Source organism: Engystomops pustulosus, chromosome 7, assembly GCF_040894005.1.
Source record: "Engystomops pustulosus chromosome 7, aEngPut4.maternal, whole genome shotgun sequence".
NCBI classification, from domain to species: Eukaryota; Metazoa; Chordata; class Amphibia; order Anura; family Leptodactylidae; genus Engystomops; species Engystomops pustulosus.
The window spans coordinates 134,545,219-134,558,444 of NC_092417.1; the positions used below are offsets into that span (position 1 = coordinate 134,545,219).

General features: G+C 42.6%; 1 protein-coding gene across 1 annotated transcript in view; it reads right to left on the reverse strand.

The window, feature by feature from the left end:
• The window catches only part of PC (pyruvate carboxylase), a 325,659-nt gene extending 313,042 nt beyond the window's left edge, over window positions 1–12,617 (reverse strand). Inside the window, exon 1 of the mRNA XM_072117868.1 lies at window positions 12,544–12,617. The gene's annotated coding sequence lies outside the window, so the exon portion shown is untranslated. The remainder of the gene's footprint in view (window positions 1–12,543) is intronic.
• Window positions 12,618–13,226: the final 609 nt, after the last annotated feature.

Sequence of the window (13,226 nt, forward strand, 5' to 3'; positions counted from 1 at the left end):
CACTTAAAGTCATGTAACCAGGATGTCATCATCTAAGGTCCTTTTACATCTGCATGACCTACCTAATTTATATATCTGATCACATGAAATCCCTGCATGCATGCATGGAGGATGCGGAGGAGTAGAATTCCGTACAGGATGGGTAGAGGTAGAGTAGAGGTTCTGTGCGGCTGTTTTGATTTTATGTGATAAGATATATGCATGGGGTACAGTTTCCTATGTTAGGAGGCAAAACGACCTGTAATGATGTTACCCTGGGCACATGACATGCTGAGACAAGGCATGGAACATGTGGAGATGTAGATGGGAGGGACTGGCCAAGGAATATAACAAAAAGTTTATTTATGTGGATGTGAGAGAAACAATTTTTAGCTAAAAGAAGGGTGTCAGTTAATAGGACTCTATAGGATCCTATAGCTAGCTGTGTATTTGAAAATGTGGTAAGAAGTTCCATTTAAAGTTTGTAGTTCGAAAATCAAAGGTGGACTACTGTTAACATTTGGAATTCGATTGTGTTTAATAAGGGCTTTTGGATTATTAGCATAGAGATATACTGTGCCACACATTTTGACAGCAGTGTAGGTTTGTATTGCAAAAGTTTGCCAAGGCATGCTGGTTGAGTAGAAGAGAAAACTGGTTTAACTGGTATACAATAGCACAAGCCACCCATAAGTGTGCCAAATAAATGAATATGACTGTTCATACAAGCAAAATCATTCTAAAACCTCAATGTCTGCAATCACATAAAAGAGATTATGCATTGTGTGCTTGACCTTCAACCTCAGTAATTACTATTCATTTACCTTTAACCAGTTTTGATTTTGCTGAGAAGTGATGTCATCCACACCTCCAATAAATACTACTGCAAGATTAATGATGTAAAAACGAAGAGAGAGAAATAATATCCCTTCTCACATTGTATACTGGACATACCGCTTACGTGATTGCAACAACCCTACCAACACATCGGCAAGGTGGTTTTTGCAAATAGAGCCCTCTCCATGTTAGGAGCTGCTAGGGAGACTGATCACCTCTGCAAGAGGTCTCTAAATATTGGAGGACTTTGTAATTGCAGCTGTGGCCACCACCTGGTAAGGCAAGAGTTAACAAGTGAAATGTTCTTATCCAATAAGAATCTCTATACTATTGTAAAGCAAGCTGGAAGCTCCTTCAGAGCTGCACCAGCCAGTGTCATAGTACCAGGAAGCAGAAGTGTCAAGGCAAGCTGCCTGGCACATTAGGGCAAGTCAAGAGACTTAAGCCTCAGAGGTCCCTATCTGGACTCAGTTCCATTTTTACCAGCCCAGCCTGAAGTTACTACCTTCTGGCGGACCAGCTATCTACATCAACCTTCCAGCTTGCTTCTACTGTTTGGCCACTTCCAGCTGTTCGAAGTTGAATAAAAAACTGTAAGTTGATTTGCACAATGTGCCTCAGTGTAATCCCTGGGTCCAGCTGTATCACCATCATGGGCTCCCGAATTTCCATCATCCAGGGACTCCTACATATACCTCAGGGGTTGCCCCAGGGAGAAACCTATTGCATCAGCCTCTCCTTCCATATTTCTTGCCCACACCACTTGCTGGAGACCTGCCAGGAAGTAGGCCTGTCCTCTGGTCCCAATACCAAGCACCGTGACCATAGCGTGCCCAAGGCCGCATAAGCCAGTCACTCCGTTATTCTGAGCCTTGGCTGTTTACAACCACCCAAGAAAGGCCAAGCCCCAGTGGGGATTGTTGCATGATCAAGTATTACATAAGGCAAAATAATTTAAAGGGTCTTGTATTAGATATGCACTTTTCTGGAGCATGTTAAGCCAACTACCAACATCTATGGAAGCTCCTTAGTACCTCCACACAGTATTAGCAAAAGGGACCTGCCAGGAAGTGTTTTCACCCTGCGCTGGCACACCATATGTAGTAATGACCTTTTCTACACTGCTCCCCATTAAGCTTTAAGATACTCAAAGTTATTAGCTTTAATCCTTAGACTGGCACCATAACCATTTATGTGGTGGTGGTGGGGAAGCTTCTAGTCTGCAGTCATCAGGCTAAATGGGGCCTGGGAGGTGTGACTGGCATGCCCTCCTGAACTCCTCAATCACATGACTAGTTAAGATTTTTCTGCAATAGAAACATTAATGAGGCTCATCAAAGGATAGGTTATTACACTGTGCTGCACATGTTGGTGTCTATTAAATTAAATCAAACTTTGAGCAATCCTAGCAAACTGTTGGCAATTAAATGGGTTTTTCCACAAACCACTGGATAGGACCAAAGTTGCTGATTGGTGGGGTCTCAGTGATGGGACTCCCACAGATCATGAGAACAAGGGGTCTGATGGGGTCCCAGGTACCTCAGTCGGACCCATCGTCGTTCCCGGAGATAAATGGTGTGGTGCTCAGCAGTTTACGTTAGCTCCATTGCAATGTATGGAGCAGAACGGTCATGCACGGCCGTTTGCTCCATTATTGGTCCCCTCGTTCTTGTGATCTAAGACCCCCACTGATCAGCAAGTTAGGCTCTATCCTTTTAATAGGCCTAACTTAGTTTTTGGGAAAACCCCGTTAAACGGGTTGCTCCATTATTGGTCCCCTCGTTCTTGTGATCTAAGACCCCCACTGATCAGCAAGTTAGGCTCTATCCTTTTAATGGGCCTAACTTGGTTTGTCGGAAAACCCCTTTACAGGGATTCTCCCATGAAAGAAATCCCATAGAGATGTTTACACAGTAAAAATCATTATTATTTACTCACTTTACAATTTTACTCAGTTTTATTGCTCTTTTAGCTCCTATAACTCAGACACTTTATGATCCCTCAGTGCTGTGAGATGCTGTGTGCTGACAATGTTTATCAGGATACAGGGTTTATCCACACTTTTATTTAGCTTCTGAATATTCTACTAGTATCTGACACATAGAAAAGGAGAGATGAAACAGATCAAAGATGAAAGATGATGAAATCCATGAGGTGCATATAACACACAATGACACACTTCCTCTCTGCTACATCTGAGCTATAACAAAACACTGTCAGCCTGCTACACCTGAGCTATAACATAGTCAGAATGCAATCCCCCTGGATCAAGACCCTATCTTGCAGGTAGCTTGTAGAGCAAGTTTGTGCACAATGCTATTTGTTGGCTGAAAGTATCTTTGGGTGTCTATGTGTGACCTCTTCTTGTAATGGAGGGGAAGGGGCAAGGAGCACACTGCATCCTGCAGACAACAGACGCCATTCATGAGAAGAATCTGTCCTGCCAGACCATAAAAATTAGATTTACAATCGGAACCCGGGGCTACCGAAATTGCGAAATTGTATACACCAGGACTGATAGGGACATTATATTTGTTAATAACATTGAATTAAAGAATGTGTTATTTTGTTATCCTTACATATAAGAAACTTGTCTTCGTGGAAATACCCCTGTAAGCTCTCTAGAAGGGCCTGAACTCCACACATATTTAGACTCCTCCCATCAAACCAATTAATATATTTTATTCCATAGAACCTCATTAGATCTATTCTCAACTAGATTTGTATAATGGTTTTCTAGCCTTTACTAAACAAAACTTTCTGCTCTTATTATGGTGTAGGGTGAGATGATAATGCATCAATAGAGGCTGACCTCTGCGATTATTGATAGATGAGCAGTATCCCGCCAACAGAGGTGTCAGAATATTGATGCTCACCTATGATGATGATTCTGCTATTTGGCAAACTATGTCCAGGGGAACATGGAAGGGGGAAGCATTGTTTGAGACAGTGGGGCTCATTTACTAAGGGTCCAAACGCCGCACTTTCGTTGGGTTTCCCGGATATTTCCGTTTTGCACCGAATTGCCCCTGGATTTTGCCGCACGCGATCGGATTTTGGCACATTGGCACCGGCTTGCACGCGACAGACATCAGGGGCGGGCCGGCGGACAACCCCACGGATTCAGACCGCGGAATTTAAAAATGGATTTGTGTCGCAAAATCAAGCACTTACATGCACCAGGAAGAAGAAGGTGAACTCTGGTGGACCTCGGCGCAGCAGCGACACATGCAGGAACTCAGACGCACGATATTCCCGAATCCTAGTCGCACAACGCACCACAGGATCGCTACAGGACCGGGTAAGTAAATCTGTCCCAGTGAATGTTCTTGTCATATATATATGAAAGCCAATGGCTTTACATATATGCAGTAATGCAGTAAACATGTTCTGATTGGTTTGACCAATGGTTTAACCCCCCCTCTCCCAAGCTATGTTGGTGAATTGATAGGTTTATGTATGAAGCATAGCCACATACAATGGCAGAAGGCTAAAGAGATTAGAATAGTTTCTTATACCCCCCATACACGACCACTTTTTTTGTAAACTTTTGAAAATCACTTTTTTTTTACAATTTGTGACATGATTTTAGAGGTAGAAAAATACCCTGCTTTCAAATCCAGCCTGATAGACGTGATAATATTGGTGGAAGGTTATCAATCATTCTTAGGCTATCTTCATATGGCCGTTTTTATGGACGTGTGCTAGCTGTTGTTTCTATGACTAGCACATGTCCACACATGGCCAGCTCCTTAGTATGCCCCTGGGCCACAAAGCCTCAAGTGGTTCCTTTACAGTGACCTCACGTGGTGGCATTAAAATTCAGATAGTAATAGTCTCCTGTTCTCTAAAATATTCCCCAGTTTAACAACCCAAACAGCCCCCCTCATCATTTAATTATATACAACACCATTATGGTTATATTATATAGAGCCCCTCTCACCCCCCCCCCCCCCCGTGGCTTCATTATATACAGCCGCCCCCCAACCTCCAGATATGGCCATGTGGGACCCTTGAGCAGCTCTGGCCACTGGTACTTGCCTGGGTATGCCATGGGATCAAGGACAGGGTCATTATTAGTATAAGCACATGAAATGCTTACATAGCCCCTTTAACCTGTTGTTCAGATTCTTGCAGTATTTTGTCACTAGGTTAAGGTCACTTTAAATTAGTCATGTTGCAGTACAGTGTATTCTGATATGTCATTTACTAGAACATACATGTGCCTTAGGGTTGATGGCCGACAGAGTTGCATAATTTGAAGTTCTTAGGCTCCAACATAAAATCTATAACAGGGCCCCCCAACTTACCCTGTGGTAATATAAGTGTTCAACGTGGCATGGATTACTCTGAAGCCTAGATGTCCCGAGATCTACCGCAACCCTTATAGCAATAATGATGACCCAGCAGTCTGTCCATCAAGGTGGCAGCAGTAAATTAAATTTTTTTAGAGCAATATATATAACAATATAGTCAATTACATTTCATTTTGATCCTTTTAAAATCTATTTTATTATGGTAGTTGTTGAGTGTCCATAATGATTATTAGTTATGGCCAATATTTCATGGTTCACCCCTGTTTACACTCCAGAGCACAGCTTCTTCAATACCCCATGTTTATAATGCTGACAATTTATTTCATAGAAAACAGAAGGTGGTGTTTTTATCACTTTAAATGAAAAAAGTAATTTCAAAAACATCAATAATAATTCATAAATGCCCAACTCATCAAGAAAAGCCGATATCCATGCATGAATGAATGTGGTGTGGAGGATAATTTATGGAGAATCAGGAGGGTGCCGCTCCTTGCAGAAATATGTAGATTTCAATTTCTGATATTGTGCAATTCCTTTACTAAAATTACTGTAACTGTAGTGTACCAGAAAGAAAAAAAAATCTAGGTGTGAAAAAAGAGTAATACATAATAATAAGTACATTTCTACTTGTGTCCTTACTTCACTCCAAGTGACAGAAGGGTGTGAGTTCCTAGTAAGGTTCTCCCCTAGGGCTTGTTCAAAGAGGACATTTCTGTTTTGCTTACTTTATTTTACATTAAAGCACCTATATATACTGGCATGGAGTTGAGCATACCTTATGCACTGCTAGACCGGTGTCACGATGAGAGGTAGATTCTCTGTACCACCGCGGGCGATAACATAAGCCGACACCTGGGACCGGAGTCTAAGAGGTACCCAGTTTTCACTAGAGCAGCCGCAAAGCAGGTTTGACTTGTTGCAGCATGGCACCACAAGGTCGTTCCACAGACGCGACTTTGCCTGCGGTGGCGGGCAAGGGGTAGTGCAGAATCATGAGGCAAACTCGTGGTCAGGGACAGGCAGGAGGTCAAGACAGGCAGCACAGGTTCGGCGTCGGAGAAGTAGCAATAGGTCAGGACAGGCAGCATGGAATCAGAGTCAGGAACGGAATCGAGGTCACAACGGGAAATCTGGATAATTGTAGAGGGCTTGGAATACAGCTTTCTCTCAGGCATGGAAGCACAAAGACTCGGCAGGGGTTCCAGGAAGACGCTTGGCCTATATAGGTAGTCAGATAGCCAGCGGCAATTAGTGGTGCACTGTCCCTTTAAATCTTAGACGGCCGGAGCACGCTCGCCTTAGGAGGGGGCACACGGGTGCGCCTGTGACCCGAAAACGTGGGTCGCAGGAGCACCCGTGACAACCGTCTGTATTTGAATTGGCGGTTTCCTACAGTGCATTAGAACGCACTTATTAACCATTAAATGGGAAATTTCCAAATTTCAATCCCCTAGTGATGTTCACAACAACAAAGATAATTTTTAACCCTTTACTTCACATTTTTACCCATTTTTATTGCTATATTAGCTCCTATCTGACACATAGAAAGAGCGATGAAACAGATCAGAGATGAGAGATCCATGAGATGCCTATTGCACACAATGGGGCTCATTTACTTACCCAGTCCTGTCACGATCCCGTGGCAATTGTCTGACGCTGATTCGGGTCTGCCGGGATATCCAGTAGGTGTCGCTGCTGCACCGAGGTCCACCAGAGTTCACCTGCTTCTTCCTGGTGCATGTGAGTGCTTGATCTTGCAACACATTTCGTTTTTTAAATTCCGTGTTTTTTCCGAATCTGATCGCGTGCCCAAAATCTGATCGCGTGCCCCAAAATCCCGGCGGAATTCGGCGAAAAACGGAAAAATTAGGGAAACCCGATGGAAATGCGGCCGTAGAGTCCTTAGTAAATGAGCCCCAATGACACAATCAGCTCTCCTACATCTTTGCTATTTCACAATTTGCTAGATCTGCTGTGCCTTCCTCCCCTTCCCAAGATAAAGACCTTATGTTTGTGTAGCTTTACACTTCTCACGCTGCTGCTGGCAGGAAGTCTGTGGGGCACATTTACTAAGGGTCCGCGGACCGCATTTCCGTCGGGTTTCCTGACGATTTCAGTTTTGCACCGCATTTAACAGGGGTTTTTGTTGCATGCGATCGGATTGTGTCGGAATCGGGGGGCGGGCCATCGGACGATCCGACAGATTCGGACAAACCGCGGGATTTAACTTTAAAATTGTGTCACATATAATGCACTTACATACACCGGGAAGAAGACGGTGAACTCCAGCGGACCTGATCGGGGAAGCAACAGATACAGGATATCGGGCGCACGATCTAAGTGAATCTTAAATGTCTCCAAATTCTCCACATTGGAGCACATTGGACCCTGCACCCTGCAGTTTTCTATAACACTTTTCACATTCTTTTATGTGAAAACTGCTTGCAAATGTATTTAAGAACTGTCCGCAATTCATTTGTGTCGTGGCTGCACTCGTGTGACAAATCTCGTGTGACACAAATTTCGCCATTAAAAGGGGCGTTCTGGTGCAGAGTCGGAGCCTGTGTCACACTTATCATGCAGAGTTCAACAGTAATGTGTCACACTCCCTATGTGTAAGCTGTTGCACTCTGTAGGAGCAGTTCAGAGGGCGCCAGATTCATGAAGAAGGTGCGCCACAAATCACGAATCTGGCGCCTTCTGCACACTACACAGGCAAACTGCACCATAGTGCAGTTTGCACTGTTCTTGCCATCATGTTTTATAGAAATTGGTATAACCAAAATCATACTGACCAATATAATAAAGGTAACATGTTTATTAGGCTATATGGTGAAAATTTTCATCAATAGGGCATAGCCAGCACAAAATAGTATCACTAAAAATGCATCTAATCAAAAAAATAAGCCCTCGTCTGGCCATACTAACAGAAAAAGAAATATTTTATAGGTTACTGAAAACAGTTATATCCTATATGGTAAAACTGGCTATTACATGGTGGCACTCCTTCCCTTCTGCGTATCTTTGTGTGCTCATACAACAAGTGTGGGGTATCCCCATACTCAGGGAAAAATTGCATAACACATCTTCTCCTTTTATCTTTGGTAAATGTGCAAACTTAGGGGCAAACTAACGTATTAATAAATAATAAATTAGACCATTCTAAATTTCATCTTAATTTTGTTTTAAACACCATGAAGCTATCAAAAGGTTAACAATCTTCCTAAAACTTGATTCTAACAGTTGAAGGGGTGCAGATTTGGAAATGGGCTTATATATAGGGGTTTTATAATATTATATAATATTATATGTCTGAAAACAAGATAATTTAGAATTTTGAAAATAGCGATTTCTTTCAAAATTTTTACCAAATTTAAATTTTTAAAAAATAAATAAATGCAAAACATATCAACTTAAGCTTACCAATAACATGAAGTACAATGGCCCACATTTGTCAAAAATAGTGCAGGGTGCGCAAGATTCATAACTGTGGCGCCTGGTCTTGATGAATCTGCCGCCCCCCTTCACTGCTTCAGCAGAATTCACCTACCGTATATACTCGAGTATAAGCCGACCCGAGTATAAGCCTAGATCCCTAATTTTAACACAAAAAAATTGAAAAACCTATTGACTAGGACTAAGTATAAGCAAGCCGAGGGTGGGAAATGCATTGGTCACAGCCTCCCAGTATAAAGCCTGCCAGCCCCTGTAGTATATAGACAGCCCCCTGCAGTATATAGCCTTCCAGTCCCCTGCATTATATAGCCTGCTAGCCCCCTGTAGTATATAGCCAGCCAGCCCCCTGTAGCATATAGCCGAAAGCCCCTGTAGCATATGGCCAGCCTGCCCCTGTAGTAGATAGCCAGCCAGTCCCCTGTAGTAGATATTCCGACTATTACTGTTTTGCGCCACATTTAAAAGCAGATTGTGGCACACTCGATCGGATTTTGGAGCAAACAGCGACTTTCATGTGACAGAAATCAATGGGCGATCCGACGGATTCGGACAACGCTCAGGATTTAACATTCAAAATTGTGTCACAAGCCAAGCACTTACATGCACTGGGAAGAAGAAGGTGAACTCCAGCTGACCTCAGCGGGGAAGTGACACATGCAGGATATTGGGCGCACGATCTTGGTGAAATGTGGAGGCTTCGAATACTCGTCGGGCAACACACCTCGGGGATCGCGATGGGATGGGTAAGTAAATGTGCCCCATTGTATCTTAAATACAGCCTGATGCAAATTATCATACTTGACTCATTTATTCTTTTTTCCCAAGCTACTAGTAAGCCATGCCCATTATTTTAACTTAGTGCACTGGCCCGCCTCCTTTCAACTGCAGACACACTGTATAAAGCTCTGTTTACTAAATATTGTGTCCAGGTTTTTACATGATGCCTTACTGTATGCAGGGCCGCATCTAAGGTAAAGGACCTTAGATAACATCCCCCTAGTCACATTACACAAAGTACTGAATAGCGAGGAAGAATAGGGCATAGTGAGAAGTAGATTGAAGGGGTTGTGAGCAGGACACACCACTCAGATGCCAGGTAATATAACATAAGGTTGATTTGATGAGCACAGGAGGGAAACAATTTTTACCTAAAGGAAGGGTGTTTTATAGTTGATAGGACTCTATAGGAACCTGTCACTAGCTGTATTTGTGAAAATGTGGTAACAGGTTTATTTCATTTTGAGAAATAGTGGCGGTCCCCTACTTAAGAACACCCGACTTACAGACGACCCCTAGTTACAAACGGACCTCTGGTATTTGGTAATGTACTGTACTTTAGCCTTAGACTACAATAAACAGCTGTAACAGTTATCACATGTGTCTGTAATGAAGCTTTATTGTTATTCCTGGTTCTCATGACAATCCAACATTTTTAAAATGAAATTGCCACAGAGACCAAAATATTTGTCTGGAGTTACAATGATAACGTATACGGTTCCGACTTGCATACAAATTTAACTTAACAACTAACCTACAGACCCTATCTTGTATGTAACCCGGGGACTGACTGTATGTCACAAATTATGTCAAGGTTGCCTATATTATTAATTGAAGGCATACATAGGGTTAAGAGACATGTATGTAAACATGTAGAGGTTTCAAGCACCTTTTTAAATGAATAGATATAGAAAGTGGTCATAGATATGACAAACATATATATATATATATATATATATATATATATATATATATATATATATACACACACTCACCGGCCATTTTATTAGGTACACCTGTCCAACTGCTCGTTAACACTTAATTTCTAATCAGCCAATCACATGGCGGCAACTCAGTGCATTTAGGCATGTAGATATGGTCAAGACAATCTCCTGCAGTTCAAACCGAGCATCAGTATGGGGAAGAAAGATGATTTGAGTGCCTTTGAACGTGACATGGTTGTTGGTGCCAGAAGGGCTGGTCTGAGTATTTCAGAAACTGCTGATCTACTGGGATTTTCACGCACAACCATCTCTAGGTCCGAAAAAGAAAAAACATCCAGTGAGCGGCAGTTCTGTGGGTGGAAGTGCCTTGTTGATGCCAGAGGTCAGAGGAGAATGGGCAGACTGGTTCGAGCTGATAGAAAGGCAACAGTGACTCAAATCGCCACCCGTTACAACCAAGGTAGGCAGAAGAGCATCTCTGAACGCACAGTACGTCGAACTTTGAGGCAGATGGGCTACAGCAGCAGAAGACCACACCGGGTGCCACTCCTTTCAGCTAAGAAAAGGAAACTGAGGCTACAATTTGCACAAGCTCATCAAAATTGGACAGTAGAAGATTGGAAAAACGTTGCCTGGTCTTATGAGTCTCGATTTCTGCTGCGATATTCGGATGTACCTGAGTATTGTTGCTGACCATGTCCATCCCTTTATGACCACAATGTACCCAACATCTGATGGCTACTTTCAGCAGGATAATGCGCCATGTCATAAAGCTGGAATCATCTCAGACTGGTTTCTTGAACATGACAATGAGTTCACTGTACTCAAATGGCCTCCACAGTCACCAGATCTCAATCCAATAGAGCATCTTTGGGATGTGGTGGAACGGGAGATTCGCATCATGGATGTGCAGCCGACAAATCTGCGGGAACTGTGTGATGCCATCATGTCAATATGGACCAAAATCTCTGAGGAATGCTTCCAGCACCTTGTTGAATCTATGCCACTAAGAATTGAGGCAGTTCTGAAGGCAAAAGGGGGTCCAACCCGTTACTAGCATGGTGTACCTAATAAAGTGGCCGGTGAGTGTATATATATATATACAGGCAGTCCCCGGGTTACATACAAGATAGGGTCTGTAGGTTTGTTTGTTTAAGTTGAATTTGTATGTAAGTCCGAACTGTATATTTTATCATTGTATTCCCAGCCAGAACTTTTTTGGTCTCTGTGACAATTGGATTTTAAAAATGTTGGGATGTCATAAGAACCAGGATTAACAATAAAGCTTCATTACAGACACCTTTGATAACTGTTACAGCTGATCATTGTAGCCTAGGATTAAAATACAATAAATTACCAATATAGGTCCGTTTGTAACTAGGGGTCGTATGTAAGTCGAGTGCTCTTAAGTAGGGGACCGCCTGTATATATATATATATATATATATATATATATATATATATATATATATAAAAGACAGGAAGCCAATACGTAATGCACGTAGTGCATTCATGTTAAGGGGGCATGTCTTCATGAAATGGTGTTATATTATAAGTGTGAAGGAGATATATTCTTGCTCACTCACAGGGCTGACTCTTGTGCCCCAGGGTTCCATTCTCTGCCTATCCCTCACATATCCATGCATGTAACTTGGGGACTTGTACAAACAGGCACATAACACCGCTGGGAAGCAGATTGCAATTCATAACATTGTAAGTTGTGCAAGTCCCACATAGGACTGTGGTGCTCTGAAAGATGGCCACGGTCACAGACAGACAGGACAAGTGCAGCACTGTGCTGCGAATACTGTGATGTCTAAGTCTTGTTTGCAAATTCCAGTACCCTTCCCCCTCATCTGCCCTCCATGCTTTCTGGTAAAGAATTTGCAGAAGTTTGAATGAAACCCTCTACCTCAATATTAGACAGATCACAGTGATGATGTGATCTCTCATGTTATATGTTGCAATGAAAAACCTGAATCATTTATAACCTACAATGATAAATGAGTGATCAAAAACATTCACAAAGGAAAATAAATTCAAGCTGCGAAGTTCCAGTCAGCCGCACAACTTTTCTTTTGTCTATTTCCTCCTGTCACCCTGCATACAAAACAGCCACATGGGTAAGGAAGTACAAAGGAATGCATGAACTAGGAAATGTGCCAACCCCCTCGACCCCCAACCTGTTAGATCAGAAATATGTGAGGGGCCTACAGCCTGCACCGTCACACTTACCTAAAAGCTGCACAATATACACGTCATTTGCAGCGTGTCTCTGAATCATGGGATATACAGCAACGAGCAGTGAGATTCAGCCACTCCCCTGATTACCTAACAATATAATCTGAGGCCAAATAATTTGGATCAGATACTGTAAACAGTGTAACTTCACCTAATCCAAAGATTCAGAAACTTCCTAAATGGGGCAAATCTGTTGTTTCAGATCACAGCATTTCTGCTGCGGTGTAAGAAGCTTACTAAGTTGGGGACTGTTCCTTTACTACATACTTACATTTCTTGACCCTAGTTTACCATTATCAGCTAGCAAGGCAAAGCTCACATGCCTTGTTGCTCTATTATCTACAGGTAGGCTTTTTGTATGCAATATATTTTAGAAGTAAAAACTGTTTTGCCATTGAGGAAGGATATAGTTCTGAAATGCGTTTGGCTATCATCTAATTATGCTTAAAATCTGAGAGTGACATCCAGTGAAATGAAGGCACTTAAAGGAAACCTACCACTTCTGAAGGTAGGTATGAGATGTAAACACCGGGCACCAGCTCAGGGTGAGCTGGTGCCGGAGCTTACCTTAGCGAGTGTTTTAAACCGCTATATCGCGGTTTAAACACATTTTGATTTACCTCTCCGAGGTAGCTTCGGCGCTGCGCGCGGCCGTGCGCGCTCGCGCCTCCATACGG